Here is a 16,348-nt window from a genome sequence, read left to right on the forward strand (position 1 = left end):
GACGCCTCCCCTCTGAGGGCAGGGAGACACTGGTACCTAGAGAGGAGCAGTGCTCACAAAGCTGAGCATCAGCACTTTCTCAGCTCAGGGGCGTAAGTACCAGTGCCACAGCTGCATCTGGTCAAGGGCCAGCAAAACAGTCTCATGTTTTATTGAAAGTGGCTAAATCCACCATAAAAATGAGAGATGGCAAAATTTGGAATAAAGCTAAGCCTTCCATAAAACAAGAGAGCTGTAACAGCTTACTGTGTCTATACGGTTTTTTCATTTCCTCTCTTCTCCTTTCTCTTCTTCTTTTATGTCTTTTAGTCAATCTTTTATAGTAGCTATGTTTTCCTCCAGGCTGTTCCTTTCTGTAATTTTCAATCTTCTTTAATTGTTTCCAGTTTTCCCCCTCTAAAACCTCTCAATCTTTAAGACATTTTTGTTTTCCTAATTCAGCTTTTCTTTATCAATTCATCTATATAGCTTTTTGTAGGGATGCCCTTTACTTTGGCATTCAAGTGCCTTTCCTCAGGATTAAGCATAAAATCCCCTCCTGACAAGAAGAGTTTTTAAATTATTGCTAACTTTATTATAACTATTATTTAGGCAAATATATAAAAAGAGAGTACTGCTGTGATCAAATCGTTATTTCAGGAAATCTAAATTAGTCTTGGATTTTTAATTAGCTTCCTAACCCTATACTTAGCCTTTTGTATTTAGCAAGTAGACAAACTTCTGTCTTTCTGTAGGATTCCATGGAAAGAAACTCCTTCCCCCTACATCAGGGACTTCTCGGTATGGCAGATCAAGAGGTAATTCTGTTCTCTAATTCCATCTTCAGTACGTATTTGTTCTCTTCTGCTTGCTTTTATTTGCCCTATCCTCTTTGCATTTATGGGTATGGACTCTGGAACTTAATTCTTTACAGTGCTGATACATCACTGGGTAGCAAAATGAAAATAAAAAGCAATTCTGGATTTATACCATCACACCTAAAAGTGGGCTTGGTCATCTATGTCTTTCTAGATAGAAAAAAAATCTAGGAAACTGTAGTAAATGGTAAAAATTAAAGTTTTATTGAATTATGTTGATAATCATTGCTAATTAAATGATAGGGGAAAGTACTCTTGAAATGTAAACAAAGCTTGTCCATATACATAGCTCTTATCTGCCCAGGCTATGAAAAAGTAAACCAAAATCCTGCAAACAATACAGATAATTATACTCCACCTGGAAGCCAACCAGGGCACATACCAGGCAGTGGTATGAGATGTATAAATATATTATAAATCACAGTCCCTGCATGGATTTGCATCTAAAAACTGGCGTGAAAGCTGATGAGACAGAGAAGACGGCTGGTTTAGGAAGACAGGTTAGTGGTGGAAACTGGATGTGTTCAGTTCTCGGCCATCTAGCAGCAGTCATACTTCTCTCCCTGGCGAATCAGATTCCTGTTTGCATTTTGGAAGAGTTGAGAAAGACATGAAAGAGGATAAACTGGATAAAGACTCCTTTTTTGTAAAGCTATAAACTATTAGGCATCAGAGAATTTTGAAGATATTTCTCAGAGAAGAAGAAAATCAGAGATCATGCATCCTTATTATCACTGCTTTGAGACTTGCTCTAGAAACCACACAAGGAGATCAGCTTTGAGAGGCCTTGTAACAAGGGCCAGAAACATTTATTTCATGTAGTGGGAAACAAAGATTGAGGGGGATGTAAACTGTTATCTAGTCCAATAAGCAAGCAAGATTATGATCTTTAGAATAGTGTTTAGAGCAGATTTTAAAGGATGAGCTTTCAGATGTCACGACCACAGACAGATAACAGTGATTCCAGTTTGAGAGGAAAAGGGGTGGATATGTTAGTTAGTCGTCTGAGGAGGGCGGAAAGGTTAATTCCAGAGGGCTTTGCAGGAAGGAGCCTCGTGACTTCTGTTCAGTCTATGCAGATGAGTTAAAAGCAACAAAAGGTTAAAGTTGAAGTTAAAATTGGAAGTAAAAGCAGCAGAAAGAGCCAGTGGTGATGTTGACTATAATAATTCATGAGGAGGAGCTGAAAGGACGTACAGTAGTATTTGACACACAAAAAAAATCAGTGAACGTAAGGCAAGAGTGTTCTAAATGCCAGGCAACAGTTATAGTTATGTATATAACTGTAATTGAAACATACCCTGATGACAGAGTAGCATTCAAATAAAATTAGCCAGCAGTTGTAGCGATAGACCAGTCTAGACTAGAACTTGCAATATTGATATGTTCCTTGGCATAATATTTATTCAGAAAACATAGAGGTAATATAGATATATAGATATAAATATTTCATTTTAAACCAAAATTTAAAATAAAAATACATATTTATGCTTCTAAAATCTCCTTCTGCTGTGGTCAAATTTAATTTCTTTCTTCTCTCCTTCATCTATGACATATGTAAGTAATATTAAGGATGTCTCTGCATGATAAAGTTCTCAATATGGAATGCTAATGGCTTCACGTGCATAAGCTCAGAAATCAGCATATAGATTTTCCTCATTTTACCTTTTTTTTTTCCTCTTTGATGCTTGTCAGCTGTTTTCTGGATTGATTTCACTGTGAACAGATAGAAGTTCTAACTTAATATTAAACCACTACTCCAGGGCTAATTACTACAAAGCACAGTCACAGACCCAGCTCCTGACAGTGTAAGCTTCTCCCTTTGCTTGTCTTCACTGGCCTACGGTCGCTCACTGGGGCTTTAATCAAACTCTCCTGCCCCACCGTAAAAGTATCAAAACATAAAATTTTATGAAATATTTTTTTAAATAGCATAAACATAGTTGAACACGCCACACGTTATTTTTTAGCGTAAAACCAAACCGAATTTATCCCACCGTAACAGTAGCATCGTGGTGCCGCATTGCAGGAGGATTGTGCTCCCTGGGCGAAACAACTGTTATGTGATGAAGGCCTGGAGCATGATGTCTAACATGATGCAGTTCATCACTAAACACAGCGAGATTTGTGATCAAAATAACAAAACATCATGGAAGCAAAAGGATGTACAAAGCTGACAAAAGCCAAGAGGCTACAGCCTCCCCGCTTTCCCCATAGGAGTGGGGTTTTTGCGCTCCGGTTCGAGGCAGCCAGTTTGTATGTCATGTGCCTGCTCCATTCTGAAGACTGGTCATAGGAATGAAGGAATTTCTCCTGCACTTTAGTGCCGCTCCTGTCCAGAAGGACATGTAAAACTTGTAAATCTCTAAGTCCTATTAACACAAAAGGGGACTTGCCAACTGTCTAAAACTGTATATAGGTATATAGTGCTTGCATGAATTGTTGGACTGAAGCATGAATGAGCGGGAAATCAAACTGATAATTCTGTCTTGAAAGTCTACCATGTGTATGCAGAAAAGGGATGAGGAGGATCCTATGCACAGTGAAATTTGCTATTGTTTCTCAGTTAAAATTCCACAAAGCTCCCACTTTTATTATAAAAAGCCGCTGGTATTTTGTGGTAAACAGCCTCTTAGCAGGGAAAATATGAGTCTTGTTGGCAATCTACTCTTGCACTGTTGCTTTATGTTCCTTTCACTCTTTCTCTTTCCATCACCTTTACAGGCCCAGGTGTTTTCATTCCTAACATAGCTCAGCTTTACCACTCTGTGTGTGTGTCGTGATACTTAAAAAAATAAATAATGCTGTTTTGTATATAACAGCTGTAGCCTATGACATTTCTGATGAGACAAGTTCTTCACCAATTTTGCTTCAATTTCCTGTCCCTGATATGATGAAAGGGAGACAATCCTTCAAGAAAGAAGTGGGAGATGAGATAACAGAAAGAAAGGGAAAATCAGCAGAGAGCAGTAACAGGAGTTTTACACATTTGTGCAGTTGTAGAAGAGGAAAAAAATTATTGACAAGCAGCAAGCATGACACAGAGGCAGTCTTCCATGGGAATGTTGCATAGCAGCATGCATAATATTTTACCTCATCGAGGCTCACTTCTCAATTTAGAGTCAGAACTTGCTGAGAACAAGAGCATAGATGCAACCATCACTCGCAGCCCCCAAGCATGATTCCATCCCACCATTTCTACATGGGGTTAAAGAAAGTATCTATTTTAATTAGCAATCTGGCAGCAAGGTCCCATAATGTGATTCCTTGACTGCCAACAGCCTGCTGAATCATGTAGTCTACTATGTGTATATTGCCTGTTTCAAAGGCCTGGCACTGTTTCATCTGATGCCTTCCATAAGTCTCCTTTGCCAGCAGGGTGGACCCAATCTCTGGTAGAGCAAATTTCTTTCAGTCCAAAGGCTTTAATTTGGTTCATGAATTGGTATATCCTGCTCAGATTGTCTTCTGTCAAAATATACATTGGAAATGTTCTGTGACCCCTTTTATCTCCATTTCCAAACTGTTCAGACTTCTCAGCAGTTCATGTAACTGAGTAAGCAGAAATCCAACAGGTCACCGCCAGTGGTGTTGGGGTTATTTGAGTGAGTTTTGGGTTTGCTGAGCAGGAAGAAGACAAAGTGTATGATTACTTTCTGAAGAGATTTTCTCTCTAGAGGTGAGTGAGCAGTCGTGGACAAGTGTTAAGAAAGTTTATGCTGACATTCACTGTTTGATACAAAAATTCTGTTGCACTGTCCCCTGACTTTTCACCTTAGTCTCTACGCCTTTGTAAACGAGGACTGTGTTATTACCACTGTCTTCTAACTTCTCAGATACGACCTGCCTCTGAATGTGCAAACTGTCCCCATCTGTGGAATATACAAACCCTGTACACCTTTCAAACACTCAAGTCTTCTGACCTGGTCTCTCTCACGCCGGTGTATAGTTTCTATATCAGCAGCATGAAGGCTCAGAACGAGGACCTTCCAGTACCAGGGAGCGTGGTACATCAAAGCTTGCAAAACGGCAGCTTCTTGCTTGCTTTTTGATCCTGTGTGTCAGATACTGGGGACTGACAGGGTCTGTGCTCCGTAATCTAGGAAGATTAGAGACAAGTGTTCACACAGACCCTTCGACAAAATCAGTGTTCCAGAAAGTAGCCTGAAAATATGACACTCTGCATCCCTGTCACTTGACACCTTTAGAGGTGTCTCTGAAAACACCACTCCTTTTTTTCTGAATTGGGTCTGCTTGGCTAGTTCTAGTGTGGAGTTAACATATAAAGCCTATTGTAGAACAAGAATGGAAATCATTCCAGTGATTTATTTAGGGCTGATGTCAGGCGCTTACTCTGTTTATAGTGATACCTACAGCAACTGGCTTTTGCAGACATAGGCTTCTTTAGCTGAGATCTTTTAGTATCTGTAGATCTGCTGTAATCTTTAGTGTTAAACAATACAGTTTCTCTTAATGCATTGCAATTTATGCTCATACTTTGGAAAGCAAACGTTTATCTTACTGAGAACATGTCAAAAATCCAGCATATGGAATGAGGACAAAGTGCAACTTGGTCCAGTAGACAAAAGTTTAAGGAAAGACTGTAAGAATAGATCAGGCATTCAGTCAAACTGTCCCTGATAGACCTGTTTTTCTAGCAGTCTCTGGCTAAAGGAGTCCCTAAGCTAGAGGCTAGTGTTTAGTAGAACTCGGTGAGTTTTTCTTCAAATAATGGTGTTAAAAAACCCAACCAAAACCAACGAAGACATGCTTTGTGGCTCCAGAATATTGTGCAGCAGGGAGTTTCCCTATTTACTTATGCATTCTGTGTGCTAAGTACTTTGAATAATTTTATATTTGTTGCCTAACAATATCATTTTATGCTCCCTATTATTTTGCTGTAAAAATAATATAAACCAGTTATATATCATTGTTCTGTTCTATTAATTTATTTAATAGCTTTCTATCATATAAAGTATCCTATTCTGTTTAATCTCTCCCTCCACAGAAGGTGACCCATTAGCTTTAATCATCATTGTCAAACTTCATGGTATCTTTTTGATTCTGCTGTATTTTTTTTTTTAAAGTGGAGAGAATAGGCATGCATGCACTAGTCAAGGTACAGGTAAGCCAAGGGATTATGCAGTGACCCTAGTGGCAATTTCTGGCTAGTTCTTTATTTCTTTTTTAACAGTTCTTAATCATCATCTTCCCTTTTTTGAGCTAACCCTTTCATTGACTGCCGGCATTAACATGAAGATTTCTTTTCTGAGTACTGACTAATTTAGAAGCCATCAGTGTAGCCATGTGGTTAAAAATGTTTTTCCTCTATGTACATTACTTTGAATTTATCAGTGCTGAATTTTATCTGCCGCTTGATCTTTCAGTCGCTCTGTATCATAAGATTCTTTCGAGCTCTTGGCAGGTATTGTCTTTAGTGCCTTAAATAATTTTATCCCATCAGCAAACTTTGTCCTGTCATTACTTAGGCCCTTTCTGAATCATTAATAAATATGTTGAGGAACAGCAGTTCTCTTGCAGATACTTGTAGATCCCCATTGCTACCCCCCTCCTACCCATTATGAAAAGTGACCTTTTGTTATCAGTTAGATACTAATCTGGGGATTTTTGGTTTTACCACAGGAGAACTTACTTGCTCTTAAGTCTTTAGCGGTCAAAATTGTAAACTAAATTTACAAAATTCCTGTAGACTAAATCAACAAGTTTGTCCTTCATGTGCTTGTGGATTCCCTGAAGAAATTCTAATTGGTTTGTGCCATATATTTTTTCTGTACAAAAAATATCCTGTCTCTTCTGCATTGTATCATATGTATCAAGGTGTCTTCTAACTCAACATATTGCTAAAATTTCTCCCTGGCATTTCACTAAGACTTTTTGCAATTATTTTATTTAGAATTACTTCCTGTCTTTGTGGTAACTGTTACTTTGAGGTGAATCTCATTCTATAAACATAAAAGGACACAGTTTATAGGAATGCATAGAAGTGATTGAAATCAGATGTATTTATTCAGAATATACATACTCATGCACATTCAGATACAGAATATGTTTGTGCTAGCAAAAACATAATGAACTACAAATGTTTCCAAAGCAGAAATAAAGTTGAAGTGATAAACTGCAATATGATTGTAATTTGGTGATACATAACTCTAATATCACTGTAAAATATAAGAAGTAAAACTATCAAATAATCTCTAAACTTTATCTAAAAAAATGGAAGTCGAGTATATTGTCTTATTTATTTTCATCTTCTAACCTGTCAGGATGGCATGATGGCCTTTCGAAGATGTAGTTCTTGCATAAGAGTCAATATAAACCAAACTGTGTGGGATTATATGTCTTTAGCTAAATGGAGGCAATATGACACAGATCATTAACTCTAAACACCTCATCCATTCATCTTTACAACATACATATTGAGGTTGCTGGATGAGAAATGTTATTTAGGGTACAGACAATTTTTAACAGTGATAGAAGAGTAAAATAAGTAAAAAAAATGAACTTCCTGTGAATTCTGTGTGAATTATTTTTTAGTTTAAATAACATTTGCTACATACACCCCTTCCCAGAAATGGTTAGTATATATAACCCTGAAATATGAAGTGGGAGTACATTTACTTTGAAGTGCTGGAAGAGCATAGAGTGGTGTGTTGTTTTATTTTCCTGATATGTTATACATTATATTGTTCTTTTTATCTTCCCATGAAGAGGACTCATGTAATACAAGGAAACAGTTCTCTGGGGTATTACTAACTTCACCTAATCATGGTAAGTTACAGTATGTCATTGCTGTTACCTACAATTCATATTAAGATAAATCTCATAACCTTCCAAGGCAAGGAAAGCCCGTATTTATAGGCATCTAAAGCTGTATTTCTGTTTCACAGATAAAAATTTATTTGGTAGCAGAAAACATCCCAGCACTTTAAAATATAGATTTGCAACTGTGGTATACTGTTAAAATTTAGTACAGCTTTTACGTATAAGTACTTCACAGTTGTATTTTATAATAGAAAGCATAATCTACACTTACAGATTACCCTGCGGACTTTACACTCACTGTACAAATTTATTCAGAATTCTCGTCTGGACTGTAAAAGCATTTGTTCCTCTCTAGCTAAGGTTAAATAAATGCAATGTTAAATAAATGAAAGGGAAAATTCTGCTATTAAGGTCAATGATATAATACAAAATATTGGACTAAATGAAAACAAGGAGGAAAGACGCTGTAAGATGTGTTCTTTTTAATAATAAAAAAACCCACTGTGTGATACAGTCATGAAAAGAGATCATGGTCAAAATATAATTAATGGAGAAAAAAATAGCAGCTGCTATGTCAGGAGTTTATTGGAAAACTAACAACTGGATTTGAAATCAATGTTGTTATTCTATCTTTTGATTGAGGTTACATTGTAAGGATCATTTTCAGCATTGGAACTGACAGTTTCTCAGCAGTACAAGAGAGAACTATGATTGATACAAAATATATGCAATTACTGGCTTTCCAATTGTTCCCAATAAAATATTATCCATAATCATGTGGAGATTTCCTTTGAAGTCCTTTGAATACTAACAGCTATTTCCTACAGTTACTTTTGGGTACTTTGTAGTGCAAACATTGGTATAACCATTTCAAATGTCAATATTTAAGCTATATGTTTACCTGCTAATCATAGTTGAGTGTTAAGATTTCATAATAAATTAAAGTTTTTACTGTAACTCCATTATATTTGTCCTTATAAACTTTTTTTTTTTTTTTTTTTTTGTCAAGGCAAAGATTGAATATCTAGCTCCTCTTAGTATGGAATTTAAGTAGCCTGAAAAATCTGTCTCCATTTGTCCCCTGTGATTCACACCTGCCGAATCTGGACCTGTCAGTATCAGATGTAGCAGTTTGGCCTTTGTTCCCCTCCTCTTCCCTTGGCATGACACCATCATTTTATGTATTTGGTGAGATGCATTTCAGCTCCTTCTTTTGCTACTATTTCTGCGAAAGAATCACCAGAACATATTTCCTGTATTTTTTCCTTTTTCCTTTTCCTCACACGTAACATTGCACAACCTGAATTCTAGAAGCGTTGGTTAATGCACCTGATGGACTTGGCCCATCTCCTATCTGTAAGTATTGTCAACAGCGTGTTAGAGGGTGGGAAGAAGGTCAAGAATAAGAGATGGAAGATGGGTGTGAGGAAAAGAATAGGGGAGTGGGAAATTTTTAATCCATATAATTTCGGTGAGTTGCAGTGTCTCACAGACACTTTGTTTATCCAAAGGGGCAGTGAATGCTGGCACAATGGTGGGAGCAAATATTCCCAATATCATAGAATCATAGAATGGTTAGGGTTGGAAGGGACCTCAAAGATCATCTAGTTCCAACCCCCCTGCTGTGGGCAGGGACACCCTCCACTAGATGACGTTGCCCAAAGCGTCCTCCAACCTGGCCTTGAACACTTCCAGGGATGGGGCCTCCACAACCTCTCTGGGCAACCTGTTCCAGTGCCTCACCACTCTAACAGTAAAGAATTTCTTTCTAACATCTCATCTAAATCGACCCTCCTTCAGCTTAAACCCATTACCCCTTGTCCTGTCCCTACACTCCCTGATAAACAGTCCCTCTCCATCTTTCCTGTAGGCCCCTTCAGGTACTGGTAAGCCGCAATTAGATCTCCCTGGAGCCTTCTTTTCTCCAGGCTGAACAATCCCAACTCTCTCAGCCTGTCCTCATAGGAGAGGTGCTCCAGCCCTCTGATCATCCCTGTGGCCCTCCTCTGGACTCTCTCCAATAGCTCCATGTCTCTCCTGTACTGGGGCCCCCAGAGCTGGACGCAGTACTCCAGGTGGGGTCTCACAAGGGCAGAGTAGAGGGGCAGGATCACCTCCCTCGACCTGCTGGTCACACCTCTTTTGATGCAGCCCAGGACACGGTTGGCTTTCTGGGCTGCAAGCGCACACTGCCGGCTCATGTTGAGCTTCCCATCGATCAATACCCCCAAGTCCTTCTCCTCGGGGCTGCTTTCAATCCATTCCTCGCCCAGCCTATAGTCGTGCTTGGGATTGCACTGACCTGCGTGCAGGACCTTGCACTTGGCCTTGTTGAACTTCATGTGGTTCGCATGGGCCCACCTCTCCAGCCTGTCAAGGTCCCTCTGGATGGCATCCCTTCCCTCCAGCGTGTCGACCACACCACACAGCTTGGTGTCGTTGGCAAACTTGCTGAGGGTGCACTCGATTCCACAAATATGCAATACATTTTGAAACGATAGGCCAGATGTTGTGCAATACATCTTGAATCTCTAGCTTGTAATGCCATATGGGACAAGGATTCATGAAATTCAGAGTTGCATATGAAGACGGTACAATGCATCGCACCAAGTGAAGTTAGAATCTGTTGTAGAATAATCAATACCTGTCTAAAACCTATTTATTTCTCTTCGAACTGCACGTAACTTCAGTTTATCTTTTACTGTTGTTCAGAAAGCATGCTGTAAAAGAAAAAGCAATATATGTTTTAAACTTCAGTGGAAATGTGCAAACATACTTAAAACAGCATAAGTAGACTTTTTGGGGTTCTGTCCGGGTGCATGGATGCCTCTTTTGCCTATCATTTGTTGCCCATATTGGAAAATGTTAAGTCTTACGGAGCAGCTTTTGCTATGCTTTGCATAATTGCTGTATGACTGCTTTTAAGCACGTATTCCTGAAACAGAGGAGCACTGAGTACATCTCATTTGTATAAAACCTCTAAAAGTTGCTTGCAATTTAAATCCAGGACAGCAATAATTAAAATAACTGCATGAGGGGTTTTTTTACTGTTGGTTTGTATTTTATTGTATTACCTTTTGTCTCATGTTTACAGGCTGTATATTTGCAAAATGAAATCCCTCTTTAATATAGTCTTTGCTTTTCAAAGAACCTATTGGATTTCCCTTGTGCAAGGGTTTAATAACAATAAGAGTGATGGTTAGGATTACAAAAAATGCCTTTTCTTCCCTCAAAGCATCTCTTCCCGATGGCAGATATCAGGAAATAATCATTGCACCTAATGGCAGAGAACAGGTAAATCTTGAAACCTTGTGGCTCTATTGTATTCCCTCATATCATCTCCTACTAATATTTAATTCTTTCAAAAATCTTTTGACTGGCTCTTATTTCTCCTCTGAGCTTCATTTTCCTAATTCTTTTCATGCCTTTTGATACAGTTAAGAAGCTTAAACAGACTTAGGAGCAAAATTTCTTTCTTTCTTTTTTCTTTTTCCTTTTTTTTTTTTTTTTTTTTTAAACACAGGAAATCTTCAGGGTGTCTCTTAAGAACAAGCTGTTTTCTGAAATTACAGTGATTGTGTCAGCAGTCTGTACAGCCACGTGGCACTTAACTCCTACTGCAAAGTCCATTTTATCTGAAAGAGTCATTCCCTTGACTTCATTGGGGTTGAGACTAGGCTCGTTCCGTCCATCGCTCCCCACACTTCATTACTTAATTAAATAGAAGAGAAGTTGTCCAAGTACCAGTGCCATGAAATACTGACTTTCTAGCAAAGATACATAAAAAAGAACGTCTGTTCAATCCTTCATTACATCTGAGGCTCCCAACAGTGGTATTTGTACCACACCAGCACATCAAAACGATGTGCTGCCTTTTTCACAGAGGGTGACCATGAGGCTTTTGAGCTGGCCTGGGTGTGTGACATACAGGAGAGCTGCTCCCAAGGGAGCCACTGGCTTCCTCTTCATCATATACAGAAAAGTGCCTGGGCAACAGCTACGAAAAAGAAGAGGAGCTTAAAAAGCTTAATTCCCTTGATTTTGCCTCCAGGCTACAACAGCTTGGGCAATGAATGCTGCCTTCCTCAGTTCCTGCAGCTGGCACAGAGCTGGGAGAAGCTGCGACAGGCTCTGTTTTGGAGTCTCTGAATTACAGCATCTAAAAAGTGCTGTTTCCCCATGTGTGCTGCATGTTTTGTTGAATTATCCCATACTCCATATACTTCTATGACACAAGAAAGCAAGGCAATAATAATATTAGAAAAAATTTCTATCTTACAGCACAAAATGGTGGAAGAATGACTGATGAGAGGCAACAGGCGTGTCATTTCAGGACTTCGGGTTGCAGTTCAGCCTGAGTTTCTGTCTGACCTTGGACAAACCCAGGTCCTTTGGTTTTCAGCTTTAGAGAAGAACAAAAAATCCCAGAGGTAATCTGCAGATAAAATCTATTAATGAGACATTCTTATTATGCAAATAAAAGCCCTAAAGTGTCCAGATAGGCAATATGCTTCCAATAAATATGAATGGAAATGGTTTCTTTTGGGTTTTATTATCATGTCAGACTCCAAACTGTGGAGAAGACAGCTGCCTGCCTGCTCACAAAATTTGTGTTCTGTCTGCGGTTTCAGATGTACCACAGAACGTCTAAGGTAAGGTTTATGTGTAAGTGGTTCTGTAGGATAGTACTGGTTACCGATTGGTCTTGCATGAACAGATTAATCCTAATAATGCAACTGCAAGCCTATTGTCTGAAATTTCTAAGTGGTGCAGGGGGCCTAGCTACCTGAAATTAGGTGATTTAAACTATAATTGGGCTCCCTATCAAAAATGGTTGGATATTCAGTATGTTTAGCACCCACAGCTCTACTAAATTAAACTTCGTTACCTTATCAAAAGACACAGTGGGAACATCAGCACCAATAACAGAACTAAGGGATTCCTGCCAGACAATATAGCGTTCACACCACTGATCTCTATTATAGTGAAGCCTGGATAAGCAGGAAAACTTCAGCATGCACAATGAAGATCTTAAGCATAAATAATGGAGAGAAAATGAAATTTTGAGTTGACTGAAGTCAGTGGCTATATTGATCACAATTCAGCTACGGCTTAATTTAACCCTTTGGCCTTGATTCCCATGCGCAGTAAGCGTTTACATGTCCTTGGCAGCAAATATTGATTACAAAGTATGAAAATACTCTTCAAGTTACTAGAATAATGTGAAGTAGCCTTAGAAGAGAATCAGGTCCCTGTAAGGAAGATTTGATAGGATAAAGTAAAGATAGTGTCGTTCCCTGTGGAAAGTTACTCGTTAAAGTGATTACATGCCTACTACGGGAGAGTATTCCTGCATCAGAAACAAAGATGTAGTAGCAGTAAAATGAAAGAGGGAGGGGTACTGAGTAACAATGTACAGTAGTAACTGGATAAGAAATCTGCAATATCCCACAGGAGGATGGTAATCAAAAGACAGTTAAGAAAAAATGAACTTGAAGTATTTTTATTTTCACAGCATGCAAAAAGTGAGATATTAATTTAGCATGACCTGAACACATTTTGCAAAGGGCAATGCTAGTGGAGTGGAATACCGATGATTCACGAATGCTACTTGTATTTATGATATTCAAGCTGATGAGAAGTTATCTACAATATACACACACTATTGGAATATCATTAGTGTTAGAGGGTACAACATTCTAAGATTAAATTTATAGAATGCTTAGACATTGTGATTTTGTTTTAATATTGCTAATCATAGATCTTTCGAACAAATGTGATTAGTTAGTCTATATGTTACATATTTAAATCACCACAGCTCCTCTATTTCACAGTAACTAAGAGCTCTGGGCAATAATAAAATGTGAGCAATGACTGTAAGCAAGAGGTAGAAACGCTCACTGTTTATGAGAAAATTGTGATTGGTGGAATGAATAAGCAGTAATCGTTCTGCATTAGGTAAACAAAGGAAACTATCATATATTAATGCACTCTCTGTTTTATTACAGTTCAGTCAGATACTCTAATCAACTGCGACAGGAATTGAAAGAATTGGCTGCACCCAAAGGTGCTGTTTATTAATTTATCTTAACAAATAATGATGGTGTGTCAAAGTAAATTATGTCGCTTCATATGTTGCATGTCTTTGTATTGAAATACCAGCAGTGAAAGAGATTTGTTCACTCGCTCTTTTCGAAGTCAGAAGTGTAAAGCTATCCGTGTGTTGTCAGGTTTTATGTTTCCCTCCCTTTTCCCTATAATTCAGATTAATCATCGGGTAACTGTTTAGGCAGACAAAAATAGACACCCACGCATGTGCACATGTTTTCCCAGACACCCTCCCAGACTCCTGTTTCCATATCCCTTTGCTTCTGCACTGGTATAGTTAAATTCTGTGGATATTACTTATTGTCTGTTTTATATAGCCTTAGTGCTTAGAATCCACACCAGAGATTGCTTTTCAAGTGGAGATCACATATATGTGTATGTGTCTCGATTAAGCATTTAAATATGTATTATATATATACGTGTACGTACACATGCACACATAAATTCATAAACTAAGAAACTGTTCTTAAAGCTAAGGGATGGCCATCTATAAGGGTAGAAAGAAAGGATTAATTTATTTTCATCCATGAGGACCGAAACATGAAACCTTAAGTGATTTGCCCAGTGCCTGAAAGTAATTTAGTGTCACAGGCAGGCATGTAACCTAGATCTCGTTCACTCACGGCCTCAACCGTTTCAGCCTGTTTTATTTCCTCCCCAGTAATATTTCTGATTTGTTCCTCCAGCCTCGTGTGCTAACGGTACCTTAACTTTTATAAATAAAAGTCCTTTTGAAGTCAAATATCCAAATTCAGAGCTGATGGAAGGAAAAGCAGTTTTTCTGAGTTTGACTATATTGAATTGATACCAGTTTCCTGATTAAAAGTTACATGATTGAATGACCACTTTGGTGCGTATTTTTTTCACATTTTTCAAGTGTAAACTTTGAGTTGCTGCATTTGTATTAAACAGGAATGAAATTTGATCCTGAACAGATGAGATCTTTCTGACAAAGATGAAATAAGGGGGGAAAATGTGCATATGTGTGTAATGTGAATATTATTGCCTTGAATTTTCCAAACAAAATCCAATTTGCTGCCAGATGCAAAAATTAGTTTGTAATACTGTCCTTATAGCAAGTCAGAAAAAATGTTGTATTAGCTGGTTTGCTGTTCTCAGAGATTGTAACAGCACATTTCTGCAATGCACACAATTTAAAATATAGTTGGGAAAAGACACTTCTGAATATCCACTTTTTTCAATATATAAACTTACTCATGTTATTATATGGCATTAAATGTTCATTGTAACAGGAGTTAAGGGTTTAAATATAAACAGAATACTCAACAATATATACAAACAACATGCACAATCTGCTGATTTGGAAAAGAAAAGGCTGGGGGATTGCACCTGTGAGCCTAGTGATAGGATCTGCAGGATGTTCACATTGCCACCAAAATCCTGCCACAGATCCTGAATTGCCCCTTACCTAGCAGTCAGTGCAACTGCTTTTCTCCAAACATGGCTGCAGATCTTGTTTGGAGTCAAGACCTACTTCTCAGGGTCACTGACATCATGGCCTGGACCTCACTGTTTGCCTTCTACTTTCTGCTGTGCTAGCGGTAGAAAGCAGTGGTATCCCTGGGCAGGTGATGCTAGGTCAGACAACGTCTTTTCAGGCGAGTCTTTTCAACTTCAGTTGAAAATAAATAATATGAATGGAAAATAAACATTTTTTCCACTGAAAATATACAAAACAAGGTGATTGTGTATTGCCAAGTTATATGAGTATCAGTATGCGCTATACAAAGCGATTAAGGAAAACTAATTAAGTGAATTATAAGGAAAAATATGTTCCCAGAACACTTGGCTACTTTTGAAAATTCTGTGCTTAATATGCAAACTGCTACATGTATATATTAGTAGAAAATATTATTGATATACCCTCTTAGCAAAATCCTAAAACTAGCATAAACCAACTCATTTTAGAGTTACTTTGCATTTTGTACCTGATTTATATATTCCCTTATCAGAATTTCTATGTTGTCAGTAAAAGAGAACACAAATGCTTCAAAATAAAATGGAACACATTTAGTTACCGTAGCCTTGTTTTGCAGAATGATTTTGATATATTTTTATACCCACAGTAGCATGGGGAAAACTGTTAGCTCAAAAGTGTTTTATCTGGGTAATCCACTGCTGGGTGATTCTGATAATAAATTTCAAGACCTTTGTCAGAAAGGCATCCTTTATGAAATATATCTAAGAAATCTTAGGAGAGTCTAATCAGAACATGTTAATACTTTATAAAAGCTGATAAAACTTCCTTGTCTTGCCTGTGAAAGTGCCACAATGAGCAGAAAGAAGTGTGGCTGTGTTTTTTTCTTTGAACCAATATGTGTATAATTTACAATGCTAGAAAAATTACTCTGCTTAGAATTACACTTCTCAGAAAAAGAAGAGTTTCAACTTTCACTGAATCGCAAAGTGTAGAAAATCACGATGATGGCATTTTGACTACACAGAGAGGAAAGCAGTGGAGAACAATAACGCAATTGTTTGAATGGCCTAATAGGTCTGGAGTATTGCTTCTCCCTGTTTAATATTTCAGATATATTAATCTTTCAGGCGGTGGACATAACAACAGAATTTCCCTAAAG

General features: G+C 38.0%; 1 long non-coding RNA gene across 1 annotated transcript; it reads left to right on the forward strand.

Moving 5' to 3' along the window:
• Window positions 1-10,751: 10,751 nt before the first annotated feature.
• Window positions 10,752-12,234, forward strand: LOC129209401 (uncharacterized). The gene is made up of 3 exons (XR_008578064.1): window positions 10,752-10,934; window positions 11,922-12,070; window positions 12,205-12,234. It is a non-coding gene; the product is annotated as an uncharacterized LOC129209401 (long non-coding RNA).
• The last annotated feature ends 4,114 nt before the right edge of the window (window positions 12,235-16,348 follow it).

This window comes from Grus americana, chromosome 8 (assembly GCF_028858705.1).
Source record: "Grus americana isolate bGruAme1 chromosome 8, bGruAme1.mat, whole genome shotgun sequence".
NCBI classification, from domain to species: domain Eukaryota; kingdom Metazoa; phylum Chordata; class Aves; order Gruiformes; family Gruidae; genus Grus; species Grus americana.